Genomic DNA, 27,210 nt, shown 5'->3' on the forward strand with positions numbered 1-27,210 from the left:
CTTACACAGCTCTCTGGTCTTGGCCATTGTGGAGAGGTTGGAGTCTGTTTGATTGAGTGTGTGGACAGGTGTCTTTTATACAGGTAATGAGTTCAAACAGGTGCAGTTAATACAGGTAATGAGTGGAGAACAGGAGGGCTTCTTAAAGAAAAACTAACAGGTCTGTGAGAGCCGGAATTCTTACTGGTTGGTAGGTGATCAAATACTTATGTCACGCAATAAAATGCAAATTAATTACTTAAAAATCATACAATGTGATTTTCTGGATTTTTTCTTTGTAAGTAGGAAAACCTGCAAAATCGGCAGTGTATCAAATACTTGTTCTCCCCACTGTATATACAGTGTATATACAGTAAAATCCAGAAAATCACATTGTATGATTTTTAAGTAATTCATTTGCATTTTATTGCATGACATAAGCCCTCCTGTTCTCCACTCATTACCTGTATTAACTGCACCTGTTTGAACTCATTACCTGTATAAAAGACACCTGTCCACACACTCAATCAAACAGACTCCAACCTCTCCACAATGGCCAAGACCAGAGAGCTGTGTAAGGACATTAGGGATAAAATTGTAGACCTGCACAAGGCTGGGATGGGCTACAGGACAATAGGCAAGCAGCTTGGTGAGAAGGCAACAACTGTTGGCACAATTATTAGAAAATGGAAGAAGTTCAAGATGACGGTCAATCACCCTCAGTCTGGGGCTCCATGCAAGATCTCACCTCGTGGGGCATCAATGATCATGAGGAAGGTGAGGGATCAGCCCAGAACTACACGGCAGGACCTGGTCAATGACCTGAAGAGAGCTGGGACCACAGTCTCAAAGAAAACCATTTGTAACACACTACGCCGTCATGGATAAAAATCCTGCAGCGCACGCAAGGTCCCCCTGCTCAAGCCAGCGCATGTCCAGGCCCGTCTGAAGTTTGCCAATGACCATCTGGATGATCCAGAGGAGGAATCGGAGAAGGTCATATGGTCTGATGAGACAAAAATAGAGCTTTTTGGTCTAAACTCCACTCGCCGTGTTTGGAGGAAGAAGAAGGATGAGTACCACCCCAAGAACACCATCCCAACCGTGAAGCATGGAGGTGGAAACATCATTATTTGGGGATGCTTTTCTGCAAAGGGGACAGGATGATGCACCGTATTGAGGGTAGGATGGATGGGGCCATGTATCGCGAGATCTTGGCCAACAACCTCCTTCCCTCAGTAAGAGCATTGAAGATGGGTCGTGGCTGGATCTTCCAGCATGACCACGACCCGAAACACACAGCCAGGGCAACTAAGGAGTGGCTCCGTAAGAGGCATCTCAAGGTCCTGGAGTGGCCTAGACAGTCTCCAGACCTGAACCCAATAGAAAATCTTTGGAGGGAGCTGAAAGTCTGTATTGCCCAGCGACAGCCCCGAAACCTGAAGGATCTGGAGAAGGTCTGTATGGAGGAGTGGGCCAAAATCCCTCCTGCAGTGTGTGCAAACCTGGTCAAGACCTACAGGAAACGTATGATCTCTGTAAGGTTTCTGTACCAAATATTAAGTTCTGCTTTTCTGATGTATCAAATACTTATGTCATGCAATAAAATGCAAATTAATTACTTAGAAATCATACAATGTGATTTTCTGGATTTTTGTTTTAGATTCCGTCTCTCACAGTTGAAGTGTACCTATGATAAAAATTACAGACCTCTACATGCTTTGTAAGTAGGAAAACCTGCAAAATCGGCAGTGTATCAAATACTTCTTCTCCCCACGGTATATACACATACACACACATACATATACACATACATACATATAAATACATATACATACATACATATATATATATACACATATCCTTTAAAAATATATATTTCCCTTTATTACTTTCCAACCCCACCACCCCTAGTGAACAACAACGCTTAGGCCTCTACTTCCAGCTTATACATACTATATACATTTTATGGACACAGTCAATTTTACAATAATTATATTTTGTTTGTTTTTACTCCTGAACTTCCTCTACCCTCAACCTCTCCGATCATTTTCATGATGTCCATCCAGTTTGCTTCTATTTGCCATATATTTCTAACTGTGCTCTTTCACAAAAGCTCTCAATCTATAACCTATATACTTATTATGGACACAGTATGCTTTACATTAGTTATCTTGTTGTTATTAGTTGTTAGTTGTTATTAGTCCCATCCTTCAGCTCCATTCAACACCTCCCAGCTATCTCTTAACACCATCCATTTTGGATTTCCATTTGCCATATATTTTTCAACTGTACTGTGATGTTTCACAAAAGTTCTGAACCCTTCTATTCTCATTGTTTCTACAGATTCTATTGGTAGCAAGCATTTTGTATAATAATTTAAATTGAAAAATTATACGTTTTGAATCCGGCGTCGTTTTGCGTATCAGTTCATAAACACTTTGCCATGGAATCGGTACGTCAAAACTCTCTTCCCAACTATTTTGCAATCTATATGGGACGGCTGTCAATCCTTTGGTCCTTAAATGAAACTGGTATACTTTTTTATTTATCACAATTTCCTTTAACCAATTATGTTCTTTAATGCAAGGCCGACAGACAAGTTCCTTACTTTTTCCACCTTCCACTTTCCTCTTCCATTTTTGCGGTAATGCTGCAATTATTTGTTTGTAATCTTGGGTAGAGCAGACATTTCCATATGTTTTTGTTAGCTGCATGTGCGACATACCTCCACCAGTCCTACCGATGATATCATTTACAAAGATTATACATTTTCACTTACCCTTTACCACGTTACGCAGGCCGAGGGGGCAGGGGCTCAGCAACCCCTCACAGCAGAATCCCATACCAACCAGTTCAGGTTGTCCAAAACTGTCTGTTACTCAGAACCAACATCCACACGGCAGTCTGTCCGTCTATAAACTCTTAATGAATACTTCCTCCAAAGTGGCAAGGGAAGGAAGGTTTTTAATTTCTCTCTCTTTCAGTCTCGCTCTCTCTCTGTCAGACTTCCCTTCTTTCACGTTACATGTTTTCTCCACGCTCTTCTGATCACACTCCAGAATAGAGGACAGTCATTGTATGTCCCAGTGCTGAGATCCCTGCCACTCTCCGTGGCACAGCCAGGCTCAACACCACTTCCCCGAGCACTAATCTAATAAGAGTCAGCCAGCTGGAGACAAAGGCATAGACCATTACAGCAGAGTGTGTGTGTGTGTGTGAGAGAGAGAGAGAAGGAGATAACTGAAAACGTCCTCTCTCTCCTTGTGTGTAAGAACCACACCCTCTATGTGTGTGTGTTTGTGTGTGTCCTGGGGCGAGGCAGGTGTGCTGGTGACAGAGGGAATGCCCAGGGGGAGGAGGGGGTCCATAGATGCACCAGTATCCACGGCTACAACTACATCAGTACACTCTCCTAGGAGTCTCTCTCTATCCATCTCTCTCTCTCGCTGTCTCTCTCACACACACACTCAAGTCTCAGAGTCTCCTCCTCCACTGCAACTTGTTAAATCCTATTGTCTATATTTCCCTTCTCTTTTTGTCAATTTAAGTTTCCTTCGCTATATTTCTCCCTCCTCTCTCATCTGAATTATGACATATGACCCAGTCTAATCCCATACCTTCCCACGCACTGGAGAAGGCAAGGGCGTGTGTGCTCAGGAGTACAGGGGCACTTCTGCAGCTGGGGTACGTGGGTGTGTGTTTGGGGGTATCAGTGACTTGGGCAAATAGTTCAGCTGAAAGTGAAGCTCCAGATATCACACACTGTGTAGAGTTCAGACTCCTATAGTTTTATAGACAGCGGGGTTGAGACTGCTTTAGTGTGTTTGTGTGTGTATGAATGTGAGAATCTGTCTGTGTGTGTGTATGTGCGTGGACTATGAGGTTGAGACTGCTCTAGTATGCCGCAAGCGTTTCAGCGCATCGTTATATGTGATTACAAAGACACACCACAGGGGACACAGGAAAGTGCTGTTCTTGCATAAAACATGGCTAAAGGGGATTTATAGCATTTTGCATTCCATGTATAAGTCAAGACGTGTGTGTGTGTGCGTGTGTGTGTATGTGTGTGCGTGTGTATGTGTGTGTGTATGTGTGTGCGTGTGTATGTGTGCGCGTGCGAGAGAGAGAGAGAGACTGAGGGAGAGAGAGCCAGAGAGAAGCCTAGAAGCAGACAAAGGGTGGGAGTGGTCCTTTATCCATTTCTCAGCTAATCAAACCAAAGTAAGAGTGCTTCCAAAAACACTGAATAAAGACATTGCCGTATCCGATATTCACTACTCCAACCATAGAAAAATACAGAATGTAGAAAGCTGTCAGTAGCAGCGTCATTAGGTGCAATTATGACTGCTAACACCCAAACACAAAGACACACACCGATGATAGCATTAGGCCAGTAACAACCCATCTTCTCCTCTTGCCTCACTATCCAAACACTCCTGGTATTCTGGACCAGAGCCCACGTGTCATGCTGGAACGCCCCGGAATACTTTGATATATTGAGGTTTGATATCGGATCTGATCCTAGAGGGTGACGTTATGTGAACAGTCTAAGCACGAGACATACAGAAATGTTAATGGGGGCACTGGGGTTAACACACACACATACGCACACACGCACGCGCAGTATTGTATTATCATACAAAAAGGCCTCCTGGTTATCAGAAAAACATGACCGGTGGATCATGAAATGACAGGAGAAAGAGAGAGGGAGAGAAAGGAGAAAAGATTGTGATTGTTTAGAGCCTGGAGCAAAACCACAGCATCCTCTTCGCTGGAGAGAGGGAAACAGACACCACACAACAGAGAGACAGAGGAAAGAGGAGGGAGAGACAGCGCAAGGGGGAATGATGATTCCTCTAAGGAGAGCAAAAAGAGAGGAAAAGAGAGGGGGAGAGCGAGAGGAAGCGATTCTGTCCATCCGTTTGACTGCCAGGTGCAACCTGTACCTGAGGACCCTCCCCCCTCCTCAACTGCCTGAGGGGCCTAGTCAAGTCCAGACAGGTACGAAAACGGGCACTGGGGTTGCTGTGGGCTTCAGGGGGCTGGGGTGTTGAGAGGGTGCTGTAAATAACCAGAACTCCTTAGCCTGCACACACCCACACCCTGGGGAGGGGAAGATGTAAAACCTCCCCATAGATCCACTAACATCACACACACACACAGAACGAGTGGAGAACAGAGAGAAATAAGAGAGGGAGGAGAGGACCGAGGGATATACTGTATTTACAGTGAAGGAAAAAAGTATTTGATCCCCTGCTGATTTTGTACGTTTGCCCACTGACAAATAAATGATCAGTCTATAATTTTAATGGTAGGTTTATTTGAACAGTGAGAGACAGAATAACAACAAAAAAATCCAGAAGAATGCATGTCAAAAATGTTATAAATTGATTTGTATTTTAATGAGGGAAATAAGTATTTGACCCCCTCTCAATCAGAAAGATTTCTGGCTCCCAGCTGTCTTTTATACAGGTAACAAACTGAGATTAGGAGCACACTCCAGTAAAGGGACTGCTCCTAATCTCAGCTTGTTACCTGTATAAAAGACACCTGTCCACAAAAGCAATCAATCAATCAGATTCCAAACTCTCCACCATGGCCAAGACCAAAGAACTCTCCAAGGATGTCAGGGACAAGATTGTAGACCTACACAAGGCTGGAATGGGCTACAAGACCATCGCCAAGCAGCTTGGTGAGAAGGTGACAACAGTTGGTGCGATTATTCGCAAATGGAAGAAACACAAAAGAACCCTCGGCCTGGGGCTCCATGCAAGATCTCACCTCGTGGAGTTGCAATGATCATGAGAATGGTGAGGAATCAGCCCAGAACTACACGGGAGGATCTTGTCAATGATCTCAAGGCAGCTGGGACCATAGTCACCAAGAAAACAATTGGTAACACACTACGCCGTGAAGGACTGAAATACTGCAGCGCCCGCAAGGTCCCCCTGCTCAAGAAAGCACATATACAGGCCCGTCTGAAGTTTGCCAATGAACATCTGAATGATTCAGAGGAGAACTGGGTGAAAGTGTTGTGGTCAGATGACACCAAAATCGAGCTCTTTGGCATCAACTCAACTCGCCGTGTTTGGAGGAGGAGGAATGCTGCCTATGACCCCAAGAACACCATCCCCACCGTCAAACATGGAGGTGGAAACATTATGCTTTGGGGGTGTTTTTCTGCTAAGGGGACAGGACAACCACCGCATCAAAGGGACGATGGACGGGGCCATGTACCGTCAAATCTTGGGTGAGAACCTCCTTCCCTCAGCCAGGGCATTGAAAATGGGTCGTGGATGGGTATTCCAGCATGACAATGACCCAAAACACACGGCCAAGGCAACAAAGGAGTGGCTCAAGAAGAAGCACATTAAGGTCCTTGAGTGGCCTAGCCAGTCTCCAGACCTTAATCCCATAGGAAATCTGTGGAGGGAGCAGAATGTTCGAGTTGCCAAACGTCAGCTTCGAAACCTTAATGACTTGGAGAAGATCTGCAAAGAGAAGTGGGACAAAATCCCTCCTGAGATGTGTGCAAACCTGGTGGCCAACTACAAGAAACATCTAACCTCTGTGACTGCCAATAAGGGTTTTGCCACCAAGTACTAAGTCATGTTTTGCAGAAATACTTATTTCCCTCATTAAAATGCAAATCAATTCATAACATTTTTGACATGCGTTTTTCTGGATTATTTTGTTGTTATTCTGTCTCTCACTGTTCAAATAAACCTACCATTAAAATGATAGACTGATCATGTCTTTGTCAGTGGGCAAACATACAAAATCAGCAGGGGATCAAATACTTTTTTCCCTCACTGTATCATTGTAATGTTAAAGGGTGGTTTGGGTTTTCATATTTATTTCCTATCTGTTTCATACTGTATCTGCACGCTTGCACACACATACACACGGACACACATGCACACACACCACAGAAAAGAGTGTCTCTTTGTCTGGTCGGCCAAAAGGAATTCAAATCAGCGGACGGATTGTTACGGATGCGTTTCTTCCTCTTTCTCTGGCCGTGAAATGAAATGTGAGCTGAAAGACACACACAGATTAATTCAATCTGACACTCAGTCTATTGTCGCTATGGGTCTGTGTTGTCCCATAACTAAAAGGGATTTTTGGGTAACGAAAGTGCCAGTTTGAACTGTAATTTGCATACATTTGAGAGTCAAAACAGTGGCAGTTGTAGTTACTGTCCCTTCTTCAACTTCTGATTTTAGGTGTTTTAATTCCTTTATGAGGAATCACAATACAAAATAATATTCTTACAAAATAGTCACTGTCCTGGAGAGCTACAGAACATGCAGGCTTTTGTTCCAACCCAGCAATGAAACACCTGATTCAAGTCATCAACGACAGCATTCATCAATACCTTGATAAGTTGAATCATGTGTGTTAGTGCTGGGCTGAAACAAAAGCCTGCACATCTGTAGCTCTCCAGGTCCAGGGTTGGAGTCCACTGCACTAAATACTCTAGTTCAATTCTGGTCCGGATCCGGTCCACGGTCCGCCAGTTGAGTATGGAGGCTCTAGTTCTTGAGTCAGAATCTCCTGTCTTTAGGAGAATTGTCCAACCCCCCTTGTGCACTATGACATTTTGAAGCTCTTGACCCCTTAGCCAGAGTTCACAAGGATTTTACCCCATTGCCATGGTGATATCTGACACCCCAACCCCCAACCCTATCGCAGACTGGGCCCTAACGGGCTAAAATGATGGTATCCATAGCAGCATCATTCAGACATTAAAAGCTGATCTGTTTTATAGGTCTCCAATCCAGTGGTCTACCACAGCCCGTTACAGAGTGGCTAAAGAGCTGATGGGGACTCTCTGTCAGGGCTCGTGAAACTTACACTGCAACTATGCCCACACACACACGTATACACAAACAGGATGCCACATGCAGACACACACACACACACACACTAGGCATAGTAAGGTGCTCAGCTGTCAAATCCAACTCCCAACCTGCCCAAATCAGCTCCATTAACCCCTCAGTCATCTATTAAATTAGACTGATCTCATTTGAGACCCCCCAAGCCCCCCCCCCCCCCCCCCACACACACACACTTTACCCTGAAGCCATATCAACCCTGCTATATTATGTTAACACAGTTATCCACCATTTCCAACTCTCCCAATTAATGCAAACCAAAACCAGTAACCCCATTTATCAGACATTCCTTCAGGGGGGCTGCTCCAAAAATACCCCCTACCTGCCACCTCTACCCCTTCCCTCCTTTCCTTCCCCCAACCCTCCATCTCTATCAACAAAGAGAGACTACTGGCACAAGCAGTAATGCACTATTAACAAAATTAACTCTCTGATAGATTAAAGTAGAAAATTAATATAACACCATTCCCAAAAACCTTTATCATTTCATTGCTTTTCAGACTCTCTCTCTCTTTTCTCTCATCAACAACTGCTTTCTCACAAACACCTTTTAAGGGGTTCCTTTAAGACCTTAATGAAAGGTGAAGGGCAGAGGTGAGAAAGATATGATCAGGGCGGTAAAGAGGCAGGTTGAAAGGTCAAGATGGGTCAGTGCAGGGTGAGAGGAGAGAGACTGGAAGCTTTCATCTCTCACCTTAGGGGTTAGGAGGTGAGGGAGAAGGGGAGTAGAGGTGAGGGCTTAGTTAGGGGGTGTGAGAGAAAAGAGAAGGAGGGAAGGAGGGGAGACCGAGGTCAAAAGGTGGAAAAACAGGAAATCACTCACACCTGCAGATTGAGAGGAGTTATAACTGCAGTCTTACTTAGTTTTACTAACCCAACAAAGAAACAACATCAAGGGGTTTCACTCGTTCTTACAGAGCCCACTTCGGTCCCACACACCCGTCCGCTTCTCTCCCACACAAACACACTCTATCTTAATAGTGTAATGCCTCCATCCATTTCCCGCTGTCAATTATCCACATTAAACAACTCCCTCCTCCTTCCTCTCTCCTCTCTCTCTCTCCTTCTCTTTCTCTCTCTCTCTCTCTCTCCCAGAAAGAGGTCAAACTGCTGCCCTATTATCCTTTCCACTGATCCACGCAGGTCACAAGGACATCAATCCAACCATTTTGTAATTTGACCCAATGTAAGGACCTCTCCCAATGATGCAGAGAAATGGTCTGTGTGTGTTTGTGTGTGTGCCTGCATGTGTGTAGTGTCCTACCTGTCAGCGTCTCCCTGGCCCGTGGAGGTGTTGCGTTGGAGGGTCTCTCGTACCGCCGCCATGCCGTCAGGTAGACGGTTGAGTCGCCGCCCGTACAGACTCAGACCGCCGTCCGTCATGTAGCTGAGGACAGAAAAGGTCAAGGGTCACATTAGAAAACACAAGGTTTTCAAAGTCAAAGCTCACGTTAAAATTACACAACACTGAGTTTTACATCACTTTGATGGAATACAGTTCATTCTTGATGGATTCCAACACTGATATTGTTTGACTCAAAGGAAGATTTTTCATGTCAGCTTTCAAACCGGGAAGAAGAAAAACGAACATGGTCCAACTCTTGGTCTAACACCCCAGAGAAAGCCAACAACTCCCTCCCTTTCTGGTGCCTGGGCCGGACAAACAAGATGGATGTCCCTTCCTGCTCTAAATAAAACCAACGAGGAGAGGAAAGGACATCCATCTTGTTTGTCAGGCCCAGGCACCAGTCTCATCAATCAGGATTAAATGGCTGCTGGCCGACTGGACCGGTCACTAACTCCACACCACTGGGGCTCTGCACATGCACAGAAGAACACAGACACACACACAGACACACCAGTACAGCTAGACCAGTACTTCCCCTACATTTCCTAGATGATGTTCCTGGTGCAGTGTTATTTTTGGCACTCTTTTTTAGATTTAGTCTAGTTTTAGTCATTTTGACTAAAATATCATTGTCTTAATCACATTTTTGTCATTTGAATAACGATTTAGTTTAGTTATTGTCAAAATGACGAAAACAGTGGGCCATTTTAGTCAACTAAATGGCCTTTAATTTTTGTCACATAACATTTGTATTGCTTCATTAACCTATAGTAAACATGAATCACTTACCTCCATGTGCACAAACATACAGTAATCAAAAAACATTTTTTTCCATGACATTGACCAGGTGAATCCTGATGAAAGCTATGATCCCTTATTGTTAAATCCACTTCAATCAATGTAGATGAAGGGGAGGAGAATAATGATTTTTAAGCCTTGAGACATGGACTGTGTATGTGTGCCATTCAGAGGGTGAATGGGCAAGACAAAAAATGTAAGTGCCTTTAAACGGGGTATGGTAGTAGGTGCCAGGCGCACCCGTTTGTGTCAAGAACTGCAACTCTGCTGGGTTTTTCACGCTTCCTGTGTGTATCAAGAAAGGTCCACCACACAAAGGACATCCAGCCAATTTGACACAACTGTGGGAAGCATTGGCGTCAACATGGGCCAGCATCCCTGTGGAATGCTTTCGACACCTACTAAACCTACTACACAACCACTGACTGTACACATACAGTACACCTCATACATATACTAACTGTACAACCACAGGGAGTCAGAGTAATCATATCCTCAACCAATCATGAAGAGAGTCACAGGAACTGAACCAACCAATGTGGTGTGAAAAATAGCCCTTTGTCTGTGCTATTGTTTCCATATACTGTATGGTGAAGACACTTACAAACTGCAGAAGGAGCAAAGACAGAGAATAACGTATGAGAGATGCATTGTCAACGTCATACTAAGGCTTTATCAACACACTGCCCTGAACACTAACACTCTTGCTTTTGTATGACCTTTCTACAACCTCTCTATAACATATCTTCAACCTCTCTATAACATATATACAACCTCTCTACAACCTCTCTATAACATCTCTACAACCTCTCTATAACCAGTCTCTTCAATGCCACCTGTCCCCTTTGCCCTTTTCATAGACACACAGAGGTGAGACAATGTATGAGTGGAAAAGGTGAACAAGAAAGCAGAGGATGATGATACTTTAATTGACCAGGTTTCTTACTTCGTACACCAATAACTCCCATAGGAAGTGGTTCAATCTAATAACAGCCACACAGAGGGGAGTTGCCCTCTACTCTCGTACAGTATGTCCTCTCAGAAGCCTTATCGTTCCATAAACATCTCTAGAATAACCTGGAATCTATTGACTTTACTGCACAATGCTAATAGGTGACATGGTGCAAACATTTTAGCTTCCCTCTCATGTTATATGGCTACTGACCAGGGTTATGCTCAAATTCCATTTAAATTAACTCAATTCAAGGAAAATAATTCAAAAAATTACCCATTGTTTTGTATGAAGGTTTTCCAGTTCATGCAGAGTTTCCACCCAGTGGAATAATAAATAGACCCTAACCCTGCACCTGACAAAAGCAGAAGTGCCACTCTCACTAAAAACCAGGTAACAGCAATGTCAAGGTGTTACATGCTTAGTAAGTGAGGATGACATCTGAGAATCAGACACACACCTTTATCCCCACTCATCTAAAAACAGATAGGACAACTGGATTGGATTTAAATCACAAGACAAACAGACACTTTCTGGTTCACCCACTTCAACTGTCAGTTGAAACCCCTGAGACATACCTTTTCGCCTCGCACATCTTTAATGATGTTAGTCCAACCTAAAACAAACGTGTCCAGGTGAGTTAAGATCCCCTCGATAAAGATCAGAATGAACCTTTCAGATCAGAATGTGTGTATGCCAAATATTCTATGTAGCAACAGTGTAACTGTCATACAGATACTCTTTCCTATGTGTCTGTGAATATACAGTATGTGTGCTTCTAGTGTGTGTTCCTCGGTGGGTGCTCAGTGTTGGTATGCGGGCTTCTTCTGTTAACTCCACATGCTCCCACTCACTGAAGGCTCTGCCGCTGCCTGGCTGTCTGCTTGCTAAAGAGCACAAGGTGGATAGGGGTGAGGAGGGGAGGGGAGGGGAGGGGGTAAGGTTTAGAAGAGGGGGGCCAAAGGGAACACCATACCCCCAAGCCAGTCAGAGCGAGAGGTGAGGGAAGTTGGACGGGGGGTGGGGCGGTATCTCCAGGGGCCAGAGAAGCCGAAGGGTAAGAGAGTGGGAGGGGTGAGAGAGGGGTGAGGGAGGTGCACAGTGCTGCCTGAGGTACTTCATTCTCATGCAGAGTGATTACCGAGGCACATCCATCATGTTGTCTTGTTTGGGGGGTTTCAGAAAGCACTTCACTAAAAGCATGACATCAAAAGACACACGTCACATACGCAGGTTAGGAGCCACACCATGAACCAAGGATAGCTGTTTTCATAGCTGTTTCACCACCAAGTGCTAACCTCTTACTTTCAACCAATTATAACATTCTATATATACTTTTTTACTCCTCCACAAGGATATAAATAACAACCTTTACACACCTGGAATGAGATAAAGAGCGATAACTGTAAGTCGGCTGTAAGTCCCACTAGACGGGCAAGTGCCACAATTGGCTATATCGTAAACATTTATGAAAACAACATTAATTCAAGGTTAGGGTTAGGGATAAGGTTAGGTTTAAAATCAGATTTTTTGAAGATAAATTGTAGAATAAAGCGGTGTTTATGACTTTGCCACTTGCACACAAAGTGACTACCCTGTAGGTGGGCGTGGAAGCCAACTCATCCTCCATGGTCAAACCTAGAATACGTGGAATCAGTTAGCTGCTAATGCCAGCCTAGCATTGGTGGTTAACCATTCAAGGCCTGGGGAGTAGGGGGGAGGAGACTGCGTTATCTGTGTCTGTTTTAAATGGTTAAGACACAGGGCGGCTCCACCATATTACCACACACACACACACACAAACAAACACACACAACCCCCCAGGCTACAGGCGTAATCTGGTCACTCCGTTTCCACGGCAGCCATTTGAATAAGGGCTCATTAGCGACCATCAATCACCCTGTTCCTAGCCCGAGGCTGGGACCATTCACACACACACACACACACACACACGCACTCCTGTGACTATAGTTCATCCTCAGAGCCTTTGTGTGTTTCCTTTATATCCACGATGTCATCATCCTTCTCTCACATGGCCAGGGTAGTGGTACAGAACATGATGCCGGATCCTTCTCTCACATGGCCAGGGTAGTGGTACAGAACATGATGCCGGATCCTTCTCTCACATGGCCAGGGTAGTGGTACAGAACATGATGCCGGATCCTTCTCTCACATGGCCAGGGTAGTGGTACAGAACATGATGCCGGATCCTTCTCTCACATGGCCAGGGTAGTGGTACAGAACATGATGCCGGATCCTTCTCTCACATGGCCAGGGTAGTGGTACAGAACATGATGCCGGATCCTTCTCTCACATGGCCAGGGTAGTGGTACAGAACATGATGCCGGATCCTTCTCTCACATGGCCAGGGTAGTGGTACAGAACATGATGCCGGATCCTTCTCTCACATGGCCAGGGTAGTGGTACAGAACATGATGCCGGATCCTTCTCTCACATGGCCAGGGTAGTGGTACAGAACATGATGCCGGATCCTTCTCTCACATGGCCAGGGTAGTGGTACAGAACATGATGCCGGATCTAAATAGCAGCTCTCTACTACCGTACAGCACCTGATCGCTCATCTCTCTACACTACAGCTTTGGCTGGCGTCCCTCCCTGAGCCAATCCCTAAGTATAGATGTAGGAGATCATATTGCACTAGCAGGGGAATGGTTGGGGTCTTTCTCTTCATAGCACTCACCTGCCCAGGTGTGTGTGTGTGTGAGTGTATGTGTGTGTTTGGTTTGAAATGCCTTATCTGAGTGCTTCAGGGGGAGCACTTAACCCCACCCCTTTCAGAGCAGGTGGCTCTGCAGAAGTGATTATGTCGGGAGAGAAACTTTGCGCTTTGGTTCATAGAACCGTTGATTGCATCACTTTTTTTACATGGTGGGGCCGTGAATTTTTTTTTTATCGGGTCGGGGGCCAAAAAATGTGGAAACCCCTGAATTATGTCATCTAAAGAATTCTATTTTCCTTCTTCTTGAGACTTTGAGGAAGTTTTGGATTTTTTGTTGCTTTTTGATGTTTGACTATACAGTATTCAGATATCCATTCTTAGTTACTCATAGGTCCGTTTTATCTAATACATATCTTTCTGTTCCCCCATAAAGCTGCGTTAGATCATTTATACCCTTGTGTCTTAGTCTCTCTCTCTTTTTGGCCGTCCACTCTCCTGATTCTGGCATCAGCAGCAGAGTTGGTTCCCAGAGTGTGTAAATTAATATGATAATAATGATGACAGCATTGGTTTAAATTGCAGAGTATGACAGCCAAGGTATGCAGGGGCCTGTTACAACACAGACACTGACTTCAACATGGGCACTGACTAGAAAACCAACAGGTTATGGGGTTCAACTCTACTGGATTGAACTCACAGAGCGGAGCTACATAGAGGTAGCATCTGATCTGGGCCAGCATTCATGAAGCGTCTCAAGAGTAGGAGTGCTGTTCTCGAATCAGTTTTGCCTTTCAGGTAATAATGAGAATAAAATGATTTGGACAGGGGAAACCTGATCCTAGATCAGCACTCCTAATCTGAGACGCTTTGTGGATATGGTCCCTGGTCCCCAAAGGACATTCGGAAAGAATTCAGACCCCTTCTCTTTTTCCACATTTTGTTACATTACAGCCGTATTCTAAAATGTCCTCATCAATCTACACACAATACCCCATAATGACAAAGCGAAAACAGGTTTTTAGACATTTTTGCAAATGTATAAAAAAACGTATTTACATAAGTATTCAGACCCTTTGTTATGAGACTCGAAATTGAGCTCAGGTGCATCCTGTTTCTATTGATCATCCTTGAGATGTTTCTACAACTTGATTGGAGTCCACCTGTGGTAAATTCAATTGATTGGACATGATTTGGAAAGGCACACACCTGTCTATATAAGGTCTCACAGTTGACAGCGCATGTCAGAGCAAAAACAAAAGGTTGAAGGAATTTTCCGTAGAGCCCCGAGACAGGATTGCGTCGAGGCACAGATCTGGGGAAGGATACCAAAAAAATTCTGCAGCATTGAAGCCACTCCTCAGTAAAAGGCACATGACAGCCCGCTTCGAGTTTGCCAAAAGGCACCTAAAGGACTCTCAGACCATGAGAAACAAGATTCTCTGGTCTGATGAAACCAAGATTGAACTCTTTGGCCTGAATGACAAGCGTCACGTCTGGAGGAAACCTGGCACCATCGCTACGGTGAAGCATGGTGGTGGCAGCATCATGCTGTGGTGATGTTTTTCAGCAGCAGGGACTGGGAGACTAGTCAGGATTGAGGGAAAGATGAACGGAGCAAAGTACAGAGATATCCTTGATGAAAACCTGCTCCAGAGCACTCAGGACCTCAGACTGGGGTGAAGGTTCACCTTCCAACAAGAACACAACCCTAAGCACACAGCCAAGACAACGCAGGAGTGGCTCCCGGACTTGAACCCAATTGAACATCTCTGGAGAGACCTGAAAATAGCTTTGCAGCGACGCTCCCCATCCAACCTGACAGAGCTTGAGAGGATCTGCAGAGAAGAATGGGAGAAACTCCCCAAATACAGGTGTGCCAAGCTTGTAGCGTCATACCCAAGAAGACTCGAGGCTGAGTAAAGGGTCTGCATACTTATGTAAATGTGATTTTTCAGTTTCTAAAAACCTGTTTTTGCTTTGTCGTTATGGGGTATTGTGTGTAGATTGATGAGGTAAAAAAACGATTTAATCAATTTTAGAATAAGGCTGTAACGTAACAAAATGTGGAAAAAGTCAAGGGGTCTGAATACTTTCCGAATGCACCGAATGCACTAATAAATAAAAAAAAGCTATTACAGAATGTCTTACAAGTCCTCTCACAACAATAAGAACAACTACATTTATTTCTCCCTTTATGCCACACTACTTTTGGCTATACCATGTTCACATTTGTACACCAAGGGGAGATTACAAATACACTGGCGCCCTCTTGTGACATGACAGCCACTTATAATGCATTGATTCCCAAACCTATGAGAAAGGGCACAAAACCAATCAAACCAGCCCCAAAAGGGATGAGCTGCAATTTGCAAAACACCATTTTTATGTTTTGACCATGTCATCATATGCTAGTTCTCTCAGAATACTCACCCACTGGTGACATCATCAGGGCGCGCTGCGTTCTTGCTCAGCACATCCCCGTCACTCATGTAGCCCGTCACCTCCATGGCAATGCCCTCCAGGTCAATATCCTCCCCTCTCTCCCCCAGATCCATACTGAGGGCACCTCCCCGCCCCGCCAGCTGTCTCCGCAGGGGGCCAGGGTACAGGTAGCGCCCCCCCTGCCCTCCTCCTCCCAAGGCACGACCCCCATAGCCGTTCCCTGTAGAGGGGGCGTCCCCCGCCTGCAGACGGGGGCTGGACTGGCCCAGTCGCCATGACGACAGGGAGGGCCGGGAGGAAGTGAGGCTGAGGATGCTCCGCCCACTGCCGCCGCTGATCTCCGTGGTGACGTTGCTGTCAAAGGTTGTCTCCAAGGTGCTTGGAGGGAGGGAGGGGGAGAAGCAGAAAAAAAGACTATGAGCGTAAGACTAGACATTCACTCATCAGCATTGAACTGGACTAGACTAGACTCCTGTGAAAGGGAGAGCAAGCAGCACGGAGAGAGACTGGGTCAGGAGCTTGAATCAAAATCCAAAGACAAGACCACTGCTCCATCCAGCCAATACTGGATCAAAGACACTGACACTCTCATAAAGGGGTGGATCATGCTGAAAAAACAGACACAAGACACAGTCTAGTGGGTTTGGAGAACAAGCCCTCCGTTACATACAAACTAGAATAGAGCAAAGTCTCAAACCGCAAAAGTTCATTCAACTTCGTCCTTAATTCTATTTCTATCTGGCAACCCTGGAGGCTGGGACACATCCACAGTGTCAGATGCGGAGTTTGTAGTGACACTACATGGCCACTAGGTGGCAGTCATGTCCCACTTAAGCCACACGCCATCTTCAAAATTAGACCTTTGTCCTGGCGGACCACCCATTAACACTACTGCTTGTTAAAACAGAGCGCTAACTCACCTTTCCTTTTACATTAACACTACTGCTTTTGGGATTTTTAAAAGAGAAAGTGTTATGGATCATTGTTAAGAATAGCTTTATTGTGATCACTACAGTCTAGGTCCAAAATGCTTCTAAACAGCTTCTAATAATAATATAATATGCCATTTTGCAGACGCTTTTATCCAAAGCGGCTTACAGTCATGTGCGCATACATTTTTACGTATGGGTGGTCCCGGGGATCGAACCCACTACCCTGGCGTTACAAGCGCCATGCTCTACCAATTGAGCTACAGAGGACCCCCAAGCCATAAGACTCCTGGACAGCTAATCAAATGGCTATCTGCTTTTATTGTTTACTTATCTACTGTTTATTTAACACTTATTTTTCTTAAAACTGCATTGTTGGTTAAGGGCTTGTAAGTAAGCATTTCACTGTAAGGTCTACCCTGTTGTATTCGGCGCATGTGACAAATAACATTTTATTTTATTTGATATTGTGGTCTCTCTCTAGGAGCTGTGTCTGTTATGTCTTAATGGATGTCAGTGGAACTTGTTGAATACACAGAATTGAATCTGGAATCTGTTTGGATACTGGACTGGACATATGTTCTGGACCTGTCCATTCTCATTGCAGGGGGTTCTTACCTGTGTGTGATCTGAGTCCCCCGTAGACTGGACATGGTGTCTTCCAGGTTCTGGCGTAGGTCTGCAATGTTTTTAACAGTCCGCAGTCGCCGTGTCTCTGGATCTTCTGCTATACAGAACAAACAATGTGACTGAGTACATAGGTACTAGTGGTGCGCGGGTCAACTGTTTGTTCACCCGCACCCGCCCGCAATTGCTAATAACCCATCAGCAACCGCCAGACTATATGTGATAAAGTGAGAATCTGAGGCCCAAACTCCGACGTCATTTTTGCCTCCGTGGATCGACCTTAACTTTTTCTCCCTGTTCCCAAAAACATTTGCAATTGGTGTGTAGGCTATTTGGCGCGCGTACAGTTAGGCTCTAAAGCTTACACACTAATGCCAGATAGCCTAAAATAATGAAATAAAAACCTCAATGTAGCCTATAGATATAAATTGCACATGAATTATACATTTAAGGATTTTTTAAAGTATTGTGTTCTCTTTATTCAACCCGCCCGCCACCCACCTGCCCTTCATCAACACAATTCTTCATGACCCTAAACACACCTGCCCCGTGGATATAACTGAGGGGACTGCGGACTATGAGTCAACCTGCGCATCACTAATGGTCACAACAAAAACCACAACTGAATTGTGAGTGCATTAGCCAGAAAGGTATTTTTCCCATCAGACAGAATCAATCCACAGTCGGATTCATGTGCTGTTCTCCTCAAACTAACAATCTCACACAATATATATATATATATATATATATATTTTAATGGCCTATGTAATTTCTGTACTGTTCAGACACACATAATCAATTGCCCATCAGCTCCTACAGACAGAACTAGTCGATGGCCTACCTGAAAGGTCCTCAATGGATGGCTGGCTGGTTTTAAAGGGGACGTTTTCTCCGCCCGTTCCTCCTGACCCTGCCTCTGTCGCCATGATACCGTCCACGTCCGTTTGTGACCTAGATGATAACAAAGTGCCAAAGGTCAAAAGGAATATCATGATTGTCAATGTCAATTCCCCCCTTTCTCTAAAACAGAGATGGTATGATCCTGCCGTTAATGCCCTATGACTGGTTAATGACAGGAGAGGAAGTTCCTAAGTGGTGAGTGTAGGAGTGAGGCAGTGGGGGGGCTATTCATACAGGGGAGGATCAGAGGTATAGGTCAGGGGTGGGTTGAGCATACAAACACACAGTGGGAAAGGTGATTCTAGGGGAAATTCCTAGCAAACAGCTTGCAGATGCCCACTAATGATCAGTGACTAATGACTTATGATCCTTTCAGACTTTCTCAGGATACTAATACAGATTCACAAAGGCCTGGTCGTGTAGACACATCATGTAAAATGTTACAGTTGACAGTTTTATCAGTCCAAAGTATGTATATTACTCACCTGTACATGAAGGGTGCTACGGTGGCTGTGTTGGGGTGGCTGTGGTGCTGCTGGGGCTGAGGTAGCTGGACGCTGACTGTGTTGCAGGCTGTGCTCTGTGTAGCGCCACCACTACCACCTTCCACCACCGGGGCGGCACTGTGGCCCTGTTGTGAGGCCTTGCCCTCTGTAGAAGCCAGACTAGAGGTAGAGCTAGAGTGTCTGCTGTCCCTGTCTCTGTCAAGGTGTCCGCGGTGCAGGACCAGACCCCCTCCCAACCGCATGCTCCGGGGACGCTCCCCGCCCTCCTTCCCCCCTGCCGAGGCGGCCTTCCCCCCTAGCCCTGAGGTTTTACCCCCTGGCTTTGGTATGCCGCTGTGTGCAGGGACAGAACTCTCCTTCTTGGCCACTTTGCTCCCTTTGGGTATGAAACTGGCGATTTTAGAAGTTCTCTTATTGGAGGAGGGTTCCGTTTCCATGGCAACAGTGGTTGTCGCTTCCTCCTTAGGCTCCTCCCCCCTGAGTTCCATCCTCTCGGTGGTGATGTGCTTCCCCGCCTCTTTCCCTCTTTCCTTCTCTTTCTCCTTCTCCTTCCCCCTATCCTTCTCTTTCTCCTTCTCCAGTCCTTTCACTGAGCTCTTTTTAGCAGTCAGAGCTCTGCTGAATGTGCGCTGAGCGATTCCCCTCAGTGCGATCTTGGGGCTGCTGGTTGTTGTGGCGATGGTAGGGACATGGGTTGAGGCACCACTGTGGGTCATCCCATTACCGGTCCCGTTGACGCCGGGCCGGGCGTTCCCCTCCACCTCCTCCAGGGAGCCGGTGTTGGACCCTGCCTCTGCCCTCTCCACTCCACCAGCCCCGAGCTGCCGGGCGGGGGCACCACTGTCCGCCTGAGCCCCCTGAGTGCTGGAGGACGAGGACTTAGATCCACCTTTACTGTTAAACAGCTTGAACTTCTCCAGCATAGACTTCTGTTGGATAACTTTAGGGGGTTGCTCGGTGGACGAGGAGGCCTTAGAGGAGGTATCCTTCTCCTGCTTGACAGAGAGCATGGCTGAGGAGGAGGTGTGCTTGGAGCTCCCAGATTTACTCCTCCAGGGCTTGCTGCTGGAGTTGGGGTGGGGGATGGCCGAGGAAGAGGTGGAAGAGCAGGAGGATGGAGGGACGGGAGCCGAGGTAGAGACGCTGTTGGCGGAAGTGCTGATGGTCGCTGGGGACGACGGAGCATGCTCAGTCATTACCGGAGTCTGTGAAGTCATACCCTCTGAGGGTTCTGTGAGGAAGAGGAGGGAGAGGATGAAGAGGTGGAAGGGATGAAGAAAATGATGAGAGGAGGAAGTGAGAAGAGGATAACAGAGAGGGGAGGAGAATAGGAGATGCGAGGAGTGAAGAAGAAGATGAAGAGGAGGAAGAGAAAGGGGAAAGCAGGAGTCAGAGAGAGGATAAGGAGAGGGGAAAAGAGAGAAATAAGAGATTGTTAGATAGAGCAATCCTCATAGACCCCACACTAACTGTCCATATAAGGTCCTGCACTGTGGAACGCTCGAATTAGCCTGTGTTGACACAGTCTAAACGTGTCATTACTTAAACGCAAGCGAACCCACAACACTCGGCTAACTATTAGAAACCTTGGACACTAACAATGAGAGTGCCAATCATAAACTGTTTATAAAAACAATGAGGGAAAGCGCTTTAAAGTTGGCCAAGGAATTTGAGCTGAGATACAACACTGCCACTGACACCCTTGGGAGGTTTGGACTTATATGGACTGATTCTGGTCATTATCTTCCAACTCACAGACAAATACTTGCTCCATTCCAAGTTTGTATTCTGAACTACTGTGGAAATGACCTAGCTAAAACACAAATATTTTCATTAATTTGACTTTTTTGTCTAAATGAAGGTTTTACATAAGATACATCTGTTTCACTGTTACAGAGCACACAAAAACCAACACAAAGCACTTTTAAAAGTTTATATTTTGTTACCCCTCTAAATCAATAATGCTTGACTTACCAATAACAGTCACAATCAAATCCAAAACCCACATAGATACAGAACTAGCTAAGATATTCTTCCTCAAGAGGCTAATACTGTACAGTACAAGAATAGAGTATAGTTATTGTGTGCCTGTAGAGACTCCCAGTGCCTACTTACTGCTAGCCTTACTTTGAATATTCAAAGCCAAACTGCCAAACTGCCCTTGTGGCCACTCCCATGCCCAACCCATTAGCCAGCCAGTACAGCACATGGACACAGCAAAACAGAAGCTACTGTCCTGCTGCACTTCCAAATACTTTCACAAACACTGTCAATTAAGTAATGATCTCAAACTGAAGCCGTTGAAATTCCTTTCAATACACTATTAGAAAAAAAGGTGCTATCTAGAACCTTAAAGGGTTCTTTGGCTGTCCCCATAGGAGAACCCTTTGAATAACCCTTTTTGATCGCATGTAGAACCCTTTTCGATCCAGGTAGAACCCTTTTCGGTTCCAAGTAGAACGCTTTCTACAGAGGGTTCTACATGGAACCCAAAAGGGTTCTACCTGGAACCAATAAGGGTTCCCCCTGGAACCAAAAAGTGTTCTCCTATGGGGACAGCCGAATAACCCTTTTGAAACCCTTTTTTCTAAGAGTGTAGCATCTCTTCTTACAGTGCAGTATGCAACCCTTTTTTCAGTATACCGCATTAGCGTGACTCTAAACACTTGACTTTATCATGGTAACTCCTTAAACGACTCTATTTTAATATTCACACATTTGGGCCTTGTTAAGGAAGTATTTACTAGGAATATTAAACACTCCACATCTTTATGCCACATCCCATTTTCACCACATCTATTCCTGTTTTTTAAGCACCTTTCATGCCCTAATTGCTTTTCATGCCCCTGTCGTTTCCCCCCAGTTCAGTATTTAGCGAGCGAGCATTGAAACAATGTGCACATTAGGAAGTGATTAGGGCCCAATTAGCCATGCTAGCAGTTAGCCAGCAGAAAGTGGGTCAGGCTGCTAATAGCTGGCTTCCTATTGGAGGAGGGCCTGAATGAGAGCGAGAGGAGGACCAGCAGTAATTACAGAGGAGGTAGAGGAGAGAGAGAGAGAGAGAGAATGAGAGAGAGAATGAGAGACAGAGAATGAGAAAGAGAGAGGGATTCAGACTCACTGAGGCTGGGATGTGGGAAAAGGGGAACTTTGAGAAGCTTACATCATGCCAACAGAACAGTCTGTGCCCCAGAGGGAGAATAGGGGGTGAAACCAGCTGGGTTTTGGTTCAGAAGTGGACATTGTGTTGGCTTGGACACTGGACACAAGAAAAACACAGAGCATGCCTGGGGATGACCCAGAACCAGATGACCACCTAAAATGCCCCAGTTTGAATGAAAAGGAGATCCACATTTCACATCCTGGGTCAGAGGTGAACTTGCTATGAACCCCTTGCCCCACGGTTGTCAATAAAGTTGCATTGAAATGAATCCCCTTCTTTTTTATCACACAATTGACTTGTTTGCCTGTTTTAGAGACACACATGATGTATCAATACACATAAACACTCACACCTGAGCCACTGACCAGCATTCTTTCTCCCTCGCTCTCACCTAAAGATTGCCACACAATGAACTTTCGTCTCGTCCAATATCACAAACACATGGACTGCTGACATCACACTCATAATAGGTCATAGACCTCCTGACCTGACTAAGATCACTACCTTGGGACAAAAACAGAATTCCACCAACACACACACCTTTGTGACTCTATATGACTTGTGTATTCTAGTAGTTTACACAGGACACATGTTTTAGTGTTTAAATCTTAACTACTCAATTAGTTCAGTCAATTAGTAGTCTGAAATCTGAGTCTGACAGAGGCCCTCAGGACTTAACCACAGACCACCAGTGAACTTCCTGCCATAACCCAACTCTGTCTCTCACACACACACACACACACACACACACACACACACACACACACACACACACACACACACACACACACACACACACACACACACACACAGAGAGAGACAGACACACAGAGAGACACTCACCTACTCTAGTCAAAAAACCTGTGTTGAACAATGTTTTATCCAAAATCTAATCTACAGTGCATTCAGAAAGTATTCAGACCCCCTTGACTTTTTCCACATTTTGTTACATTACAGCCTTATTCTAAAATTGATGAAATTGTTTTTTCCCCTCATCAATCTACACACAATACCCCATAACGACAAAGCAAAAACTGGTTTTTAGATATTTTTACAAATGTGTTAAAAATAAGAAACTTAAACATCACATTTAAATGAGTATTCAGACCCTTTACTCAGTACTTTGTTGAAGCACTTTTGGCAGAGATTACAGCCTCGAGTCTTCTTGGGTATGACGCTACAAGCTTGGTACACCTGTATTTGGGGAGTTTCTCCCATTCTTCTCTGCAGATCCTCTCAAGCTCTGTCATGTTGGATGGAGAGCGTCGCTACACAGCTATTTTGGTCCTCTGTAGCTCAGCTGGTAGAGCACGGCGCTTGTAACGCCAAGGTAGTGGGTTCGATCCCCGGGACCACCCATACACAAAAAAATGTATGCACGCATGACTGTAAGTCGCTTTGGATAAAAGCGTCTGCTAAATGGCATATTATTATTATTATTATTTATTTTCAGGTCTCTCCAGAGATGTTCGATCGGGTTCAAGTCCGGGCTCTGGCTGGGCCACTCAAGGACATCCAGAGACTTGTCCCGAACCCACTCCTGCGTTGTCTTGGCTGTGTGCTTAGGGTTGCTGTCCTGTTGGAAGTGAACCTTTGCCCCAGTCTGAGGTCCTGAGCGCTCTGGAGCAGGTTTTCATCAAGAATCTCTCTGTACTTTGCTCCGTTCATCTTTCCCTCAATCCTGACCAGTCTCCCAGTCCCTGCCGCAGTAAAACATCCCCACAGCATGATGCTGCCACCACCATGGCTTCACTGTAGGGATGGTGCCAGGTTTCCTCCAGACGTGACGCATGGCATTCAGGCCAAATAGTTCAATCTTGGTTTCATCAGACCAGAGAATCTTGTTTCTCATGGTCTGAGAGTCCTTTAAGTGCCTTTTGGCCAACTCCAAGCAGGCTGTCATGTGCCTTTTACTGAGAAGTGGCTTCCATCTGGCCACTCTACCACAAAGGCCTGGTTGGTGGAGTGCTGCAGTGATTGTTGTCCTTCTGGAAGGTTCTCCCATCTCCACAGAGGAACTCTGGAGCTCTGTCAGAGTGACCATCGGGTTCTTGGTCACATCCCTGACTAAGGCACTTCCCACCCGATTGCTCAGTTTGTCCGGGCGGCCAGCCCTAGAAAGAGTCTTGGTGGTTCCAAAATTCTTCCATTTAAGAATGATGGAGGCCACTGTGTTCTTGGGGACCTTCAATGCTGCAGAAATGTTTTGGTACCCTTCCCCAAATCTGTTCCTCGACACAATCCTATCTCGGAGCTCTACCGTCGTGGTCAAATGTTTTGAGAATAACACAAGTATTGGTCTTCACAAAGTTTGCTGCTTCAGTGTTTTTAGATATTTTTGTCAGATGTTACTATGGTATACTGAAGTATAATTACAAGCATTCCATAAGTGTCAAAGGCTTTTATTGACAATTACATTAAGTTTATGCAAAGAGTCAATATTTGCAGTGTTGACCCTTCTTTTTCAAGACCTCTGCAATCCACCCTGGCATGCTGTCAATTAACTTCTGGGCCACATCCTGACTGATGGCAGCCCATTCTTGCATAATCAATGCTTGGAGTTTGTCAGAATTTGTGGGGTTTTGTTTGTCCAGCCGCCTCTTGAGGATTGACCACAAGTTCTCAATGGGATTAAGGTCTGGGGAGTTTCCTGGCAATGGACCCAAAATGTTGATGTTTTGTTCCCCGAGCCACTTCGTTATAACTTTTGCCTTATGGCAAGGTGCTCCATCATGCTGGAAAAGGCATTGTTCGTCACCAAGGAGGATGTGTTGGTACCATTCTTTATTCATGGCTGTGTTCTTAGGCAAAATTGTGAGTGAGCCCACTTCCTTGGCTGAGAAGCAACCCCACACATGAATGGTCTCAGGATGCTTTACTGTTGGCATGACACAGGACTGATGGTAGCGCTCACCTTGTCTTCTCCAGACAAGGTGTTTTCCGGATGCCCCAAACAATCGGAAAGGGGATTCATCAGAGAAAATGACTTTACCCCAGTCCTCAGCAGTCCAATCCCTGTACCTTTTGCAGAATATCAGTCTGTCCCTGATGCTTTTCCTGGAGAGAAGTGGCTTCCTCGCTGCCCATCTTGACAGCAGGGCATCCTCCAAAAGTCTTCGCCTCACTGTGCGTGCAGATGCACTCACACCTGCCTGCTGCCATTCCTGAGCAAGCTCTGCACTGGTGGTGCCCCGATCCCGCAGCTGAATCAACTTTAGGAGACGGTTCTGGCGCTTGCTGGACTTTCTTGGGCGCCCTGAAGCCTTCTTCACAACAATTGAACCTCTCTCCTTGATGATCCGATAAATGGTTGATTTAGGTGCAATCTTACTAGCAGCAATATCCTTGCCTGTGAAGCCCTTTTTGTGCAAAGCAATGATGACGGCACGTGTTTCCTTGCAGGTAACCATGGTTAACAGAGGAAGAACAATGATTTCAAGCACCACCCTCCTTTTAAAGCTTCCAGTCTGTTATTCTAACTCAATCAGCATGACAGAGTGATCTCCAGCCTTGTCGTCGTCAACACTCTCACCTGTGTTAATGACAGAATCACTGACATGATGTCAGGTGGTCCTTTTGTGGCAGGGCTGAAATGCAGTGGAAATGTTTTTGGGGGATTAAGTTCATTTTCATGGCAAAGAGGGACTTTGCAATTAATTGCAATTCATCTGATCATTCTTCATAACATTCTGGAGTATATGCAAATTGCCATCATAAAAACTGAGGCAGCAGACTTTATGAAAATTTATATTTGTGTCATTCTCAAAACTTTTGACCACGACTGTACAGACAATTCCTTCGACCTCATGGCTTGGTTTTTCCTCTGACATGCACTGTCAACTGTGGGACCTTATATCGACAGGTGTGTGCCTTTCCAAATCATGTCCAATCAATTTAATTTACCACAGGTGGACTCCAATCAAGTTGTAGAAACATCTCAAGGATGATCAATGGAAACAAGATGCACCTGAGCTCAATTTCGAGTCTCATAGCAAAGGGTCTGAATACTTATGTAAATAGGGTATTTCTGTTTTCTATTTTTAATACATTTGCAAAAAAAATCGCTTTGTCATTATGGGGTATTGTGTGTAGATTGACGAGTAAAAAAAGTAATTTAAACAATTTTAGAATAAGGCTGTAACAAAAAGGGAAGGGGCCTGAATGCACTGTATACCATCTCAAAGAGTATGTGGACACCCCTTCAAATCAGTGGATTTGGCTATTTCAGAAGCTCACAGAACGGGACTGCTGAGTGCTGAAGCGCTGATCTCGGTTGCAACACTCACTACCGAGTTCCAAGCTGCCTCTGGAAGCAACGTCAGCACAAGAACTGTTCGTAGGGAGCTTCATGAATTGGGTTTCCATGGCCGAGCAGCTGCACACAAGCCTAAGATCACCATGAGCAATGCCAAGCGTCGGCTGGAGGGGTGTAAAGCTCGTCGCCATTGGACTCTGGAGCAGTGGAAACACATTCTCTGGAGTGATGAATCACGCTTCACTATCTGGCAGTCCGACGGACGAATCTGGGTTTGGCAGATGCCAGGAGAACGCTACCTGCCCGAATGCATAGTGCCAACTGTAAAGTTTCGTGGAGGAATAATGGTCTGAGGCTGTTTTTCATGGTTCAGGCTAGGCCCATTAGTTCCAGTGAAGGGAAATCTTAACGCTACAGCATACAATGACATTCTAGACAATTCTTTGCTACCAACTTTGTGGCAACAGTTTGGGGAAGGCCCTTTCCTGTTTCAGCATGACAAGGCCCCTGCGCACAAAGCGAGGTCCATACAGAAATGGTTTGTCGAGATCGGTGTGGAAGATCTTGACTGGCCTGCACAGAGCCCTGAACTCAACCCCATCGAACAACTTTGGGAACTGCGTGCCAGGCCTAATTGCCCAACATCAGTGCCTGACCTCACTAATGCTCTTGTGGCTGAATGGAAGCAAGTCCTCACAGCAATCTTCCAACATTTAGTGGAAAACCTTCC

The 27,210-nt window shown here is 45.4% G+C and overlaps 1 pseudogene across 1 annotated transcript in view; it reads right to left on the bottom strand.

The window, feature by feature from the left end:
- The window catches only part of LOC311111831 (neuron navigator 2-like), a 91,713-nt pseudogene that overhangs the window by 47,908 nt on the left and 16,595 nt on the right, over positions 1-27,210 (bottom strand). The window contains exons 5-9 of the transcript in view: positions 19,042-20,293; positions 18,498-18,607; positions 17,648-17,756; positions 16,089-16,478; positions 9,145-9,267 (exon numbers count right to left, since the gene is read on the bottom strand). The product of the transcript in view is annotated as a neuron navigator 2-like (transcript). The remainder of the gene's footprint in view (positions 1-9,144; positions 9,268-16,088; positions 16,479-17,647; positions 17,757-18,497; positions 18,608-19,041; positions 20,294-27,210) is intronic.

This window comes from Coregonus lavaretus (genome assembly GCF_964263955.1).
Source record: "Coregonus lavaretus genome assembly, chromosome: 37".
NCBI lineage: Eukaryota > Metazoa > Chordata > Actinopteri > Salmoniformes > Salmonidae > Coregonus > Coregonus lavaretus.